Raw genomic sequence first — 6,000 nt, forward strand, 5'->3', positions numbered from 1 at the left:
CGCTGACCGCCCTGTCCAGCGAGGCCAAGACATTGCCTTCCACATGCCGGTAGAGAGCCGGAATCGCCTTCCATGAGAAAAAGTGGCGTTTGGGTACCTGCCACTGAGGAACCGCACATTCCACAAACTCACGGAAGGGGGCAGAGTCTACCAATTGAAAAGGTAGCAGTTGAAGTGCTAGCAATTTTGCCAAGCTAGCATTCAACCGCTGGGCATGTGGATGGCTGGGAGCGAACTTCTTTCGGTGCAGCAGCTGGGGCAGGGAAATTTGCCTGGTACAATCTGATGTCAGTGTACTGATTGCCCACAAGTACTTGGCTGTGACACACCTAATTCTACACCTTCATTCCTCTCAATGCAGGTCTCAGAGAGGACTGAAGGTATAGTGGGGTTGGAGATCTCAGCTGATGAGGAGCAAGGAGAGGTCCTCTTTGTTCCTTGGTGTGGGTCTTTTAGATACGCTTGCCAACGAACTGCATGGCAGGTCAACATATGTCTGGTCAAGCATGTGGTGCCCAAGCAGGAGATGTTTTGACCACGAGAGATACGCTTGAGACAGCAGTGCCCTGCACATGCGGAGCTTTGCGGTGTGATGCAGTCAGTGTGCTGCCCTGCCTCATTGGTGATGTGCCTCCTCCTCCTCTCTCCTATCAGGCACCCATGTTGAGTCAGAGACCTCATCATCCCCTCCCTCACTGGAGCAAACCTGGCAGTATGCTGCAGCAGGGGGAGCATGACTGCCAGATTGCTGTCCTTCTTGGGCACCCCCTCTGTCCGTGCTCACGTTACTGCCTTCATCTAGCTCAATATCATCATCAGAGCCTTCTAAATGCTGGGCATCCTCCTGGAGCATGTACCCAACACTGTGTTCAACAGTTCAAGGGACTCCTCAGGAGGACATGGTGGGGCTAGGGAAGGAGTCACTTATGCCATTGAGCCGAGGGAAGAGGCCTCGTTGGCAGCTGCTTTGCCAGACAAAGTACCCTGAGCATTAGTGAGAGAGGACGAGGAGGATGAGGATGGCTTGGTCATCCACTCGACCAAGTCTTCTGCATGTTGCGGCTCAACACAGCCAGCTGCCGAAAAAAAGGCCAAGCATGTCCCACGGATGAGGATGCACCGTCTCCGTGACCAGCACTGTTGCCTCTAGACACAGAGCCTGCTTGCCCTCTTTTATTGGCTTGTGACTGTCTGCCTCTCCTTGTTGGCCTTCCAGACATACTAATGGCCTGTAGCTGCACTAAGCTGGGATATATATACCGTATAACAGGCGTATAACACGCACCTTCATTTTAAAAAGGGAAGTTTCATGAAAAAAAACTTTAATTTTAAATAAAGAACTTTGAAGCAAAATAAGGGTCAGTGCCCATCAATGCAGCCTGATCAATGTTCATCTGCAGCCTCAAAATTGCCCATCAATGCAGCTTGATCAATGCCCATCTGCAGCTTCACAATTGCCCATTAATGCAGCTTGATCAATGCCAATCCACAGCCTCACAATTGCCCATCAATGCAGCTTGATCAATGCCCATCTGCAGCCTCACCATTGCCCATCAATGCATCTTAATCAATGCCCATCTGTAGCCTCACAATTGCCCATCAATGCAGCTTGATCAATGCCCATCAGCAGCCTCACAATTGCCCATCAATGCAGCTTGATTAATGCCCATCTCAGGGAGGGGGGTGGGATGAGCGCCATCAGATTACATACAGGGAGAATCTTCTGTTTACTAGGTGGCCTCTTTAATACAAAGTCCCGTCTCCTGGACCAGATTCTATGATAGACAGAACACTGGTCCAATGCTGGCCCAGGAGACGGGACTTCCTATTACAGAGGCCACTGTGTAAACAGGAGATTCTCGCTGTATGTAATCTGATGGCGCTCGTCCCGCCCCCCTCCCCGTTCTCTCCGAGGCAGCCCAAATTGCAGTATTGGCGTATAACACGCACACACTATTTGCAACCAATTTGCAGGGTGAAAAAGTGAGTGTTATACGCCAATAAATACAGTATATATATATATATATATATATATATATATATATATATATATATGCACTACAGTAACGTGTAAATAATTTAGCTGCCTGCGGTAGTGATAGGATCAGGAAAACACCACCAACCTTCTACAGGTAGCTTTAGCTGAACACTGTGCAGAGCTCGCAAAAAACTAACTACTAACTTGTGGCTTATTTAGCTGCCTGCGGTAGTGATAGGATCAGGAAAACACCACCAACCTTCTACAGGTAGCTTTAGGTGAACACTGTGCAGAGCTCGCAAAAAAACTAACTTGTAGCTTATTTAGCTGCCTGTGGTAGTGATAGGATCAGGAAAACACCACCAACCTTCTACAGGTAGCTTTAGCTGAACACTGTGCAAAGGTTGCACTACACTAGCTTGTAGTTTTAGCTGAACACTGTTAGGAGGACGCACTACACTAGCTTGTGGCTTATTTAGCTGCCTGCGGTAGTGATAGGATCAGGAAAACACCACCAACCTTCTACAGGTAGCTTTAGCTGAACACTGTACAGAGGTCGCACTACACTAACTTGTAGTTTTAGCTGAACACTGTGAGGAGGACGCACTACACTAACTTGTAGCTTTAGCTGAACACTGTTCAGAGAACGCACTACACTAACTTGTAGCTCTAGCTGAACACTGTGCAGAGGTCTTACTAAACTAACTTGTAGCTTTAACTGAACACTGTGAGGAGGACACACTACACTAACTGTAAATAGTCTAGCTGCCTGACTGTGGTACTAATAGGATCAAAAGAACACCAGCAATTTGCTTCAGGTAGCTGTAAATACTGTAACAACACAAGCCTACCTGTCAGTAGCAAGATAACAGGAACAGATCTAGCTAAACTGAATACAGTATATATATATAATCTGCGTTATATGCATTATATATGGTAATCTGCATTTATATTCCCATGTCCTGCAAACTGAAAATTGACTGACCGCTTACATACATTTTTGGTAATCTGCGTTTATATTCCCATGTCCTGCAAACTGAAAATTGAGTGACCGCTTACATAAATTTTTGGTAATCTGCGTTTATATTCCCATGTCCTGCAAACTGAAAATTGACTGACTGCTTACATACATTTTTGGTAATCTGCGTTTATATTCCCATGTCCTGCAAACTGAAAATTGACTGACCGCTTACATACATTTTTGGTAATCTGCGTTTATATTCCCATGTCCTGCAAACTGAAAATTGACTGACCGCTTACATACATTTTTGGTAATCTGTTTGTCACCGCTGTCTCAACTACATCTGTAGCCATGCTCACATTATTTCAATGTTTATTTAGCCATTAAGTCTTACCTAAATTATGGGTTTCCTTATCTTTACAATTTTGGCCTTTTAGTCCCCTTGCAGTTTGATTGTGGTGTGAAAGTTATGCCCTGCTTGCTGTGTTCCTAATATGCCCTCCTAATTGATTAATTGCCAGATTCCATCCACACCCAACACAGTATATAACAAGGCTTTCTTTACGGGGGAGCACATACAGGGGGCTGCACATACAGGGGTTCTTCCAAAGAAGTGGCGTTCTTTAAATAAGTGGCACTTCTGCTCTTGCACTTCAGCGATTTGCACAAAGCAAACCATAGCAGATTGCAGGTGATCTCATTTTCATATTATCTCTCCTTCTCTGAAACGTGCACTCTTTACCTCTCCTCCTCTTCACAATTGCAGCCTCTCTCCTCAAACTCTCTTTTCTACATCCCTCTGCTCCACCACACAATCTGTACATATCACCCTCACTTCTCCCCTCCCCCTATTACTGCACTCATCACCTCTTTCTAACTCTAAGCCCACTTGCTAACATAACCCCCAGGATACTGAAGCATGTCCCCTCATACAAATCACATTCTCATATTACCTCCCTCACTCTTCTGCTTCTCCTAATCGCTGGAGATATTTCCCCAAACCCTGGGCCTCCCTTATTTAACTGTACCCAACACACCCATCACCATCACCCTACATCCTCTGGCAGTAGTCGCAATCTACACAATTTAGTCTCCATTCCTCTTCTTCCCAACACCAGCCTCCCTCTCTCCTGTGCCCTCTGGAACGCCCGCTCTGTCTGCAACAAACTCACTGCTGTTCATGACCTCTTTGTCACTAATTCCTTCAATCTACTTGCTCTCACCGAAACCTGGCTCCACAAATACGACACCCCTTCTCTTGCTTCCCTCTCCCAGGGTGGCCTTCACTGGACTCACTCCCCTAGGCCTAATGGACGCAAGGGAGGTGGAGTGGGATTCCTCCTATCCCCCCAGAGCACCTTCCAGGTTATTCACCCTCCTCCCTCTTTTTCCCTCTCATCATTCGAAGTCCACTGTATACGTCTATTCTCTCCTACTTCCCTAAGAATTGCTGTGATTTACCGGCCCCCTGGACCATTATCAACTTTCCTTGATGAGTTTTCTGCCTGGCTACCCTACTTTCTCTCTTCGGATATTCCAACAATCCTTCTCGGTGATTTCAACATCCCTGCTAATACAAACACTCCTGCTACTTCTAAACTTCTTAGTCTAACCTCTTCATTTGACCTGAAGCAATGGGTACAGGCTTCTACTCACTCTGATGGCAATACCCTTGACCTTGTATTCTCCTACCTATGCACTCCATGCAACTTCTCAAACAATCCTTTTCCTCTCTCCGACCACCATCTTATTAGTTTCTCTCTCCCCCTCTCTTCTACCACCTTTCCCTCCAATCGCCTAACCATCACCCGTAGAAACTTTCGCAACTTCAACTCCTCTCTCCTCTATTCTGCTACTGACCACCTCTATGACTAAATCTCTCCCCTGTCCTGCCCCAACCAAGCCACATCCATCTACAATAAATCTCTGTCCACCACCCTGGACAAGCTCGCTCCCCTCACTACACGCAGAATCAGGCCTCGACCCCTACAACCCTGGCAAACAGATGACACCAAAAGTCTCAAAAAACGTAGTCGTGCTCTTGAGCGTCTGTGGCACAAGACTAAGTCTCTCAAAGACTTCAATCAATACAAATCTGCCCTCCAAAAATACTATTCTTTCCTCCACACTGCCAAGCAAACCTATTTTACAACTCTTATTAACACCTTCTCATCCAATCCCCGTAAACTCTTCTCTACCTTCAACTCTCTACTTTGTCCTCCACCGCCTCCACCCACTGACTCACTCACTGCCCAGGAGATTGCTAATCACTTCAAAAACAAGATTGATACAATCCGTGATGAAATCTCCATTCTACAGATATCTCCCCCAGCTAAGACCCCATGTCAACAGGTACAACTGACACTCCCCCTATTCAAATCTGCTACTACAGATGAAGTTGCTAAACTCCTTTCTATTGCCCACCTAACCACCTGTCCCCTGGACCCTATTCCCTCTCAAATTCTACGGTCACCCTCTGACCCCATCCTACACTCTCTAACCCACATCTTCAATCTCTCCCTCACCTCTGGCATCTTCCCCGACGCTCTAAAACATGCACTGGTCACCCCCATACTCGAAAAGCCGTCCTTGGACCCTACCAATCTTAACAACCTACGCCCTATCTCCTTGCTCCCCTTTTCCTCTAAACTCCTTGAACGCCTGGTTTACAACCAACTGAGTGACCACCTCATTAAAAACAACCTTCTTGATCACCTTCAATCTGGATTCCGTCCCCAACACTCCACAGAAACTGCTCTTTTAAAACTCACAAATGACCTACTAACTGCAAAAACCAATGGACACTATTCTGTACTCCTACTTCTGGATCTTTCAGCTGCCTTTGACACGGTCGACCACCCCCTCCTCCTCAAAAAACTTTACTCACTCGGTCTCCGTGACTGCGCTCTTCAGTGGCTCTCATCCTACCTATCCCAACGCACCTTCAGTGTCACTTACAATTCTACTTCCTCCACTCCTCTTCCCTTCTCTGTCGGGGTCCCCCAAGGTTCTGTTCTTGGACCTCTTTTATTTTCAATCTACACCTCTTCCCTGGGTCAGC

Source organism: Aquarana catesbeiana, linkage group LG04, assembly GCF_042186555.1.
Source record: "Aquarana catesbeiana isolate 2022-GZ linkage group LG04, ASM4218655v1, whole genome shotgun sequence".
Lineage (NCBI taxonomy): Eukaryota > Metazoa > Chordata > Amphibia > Anura > Ranidae > Aquarana > Aquarana catesbeiana.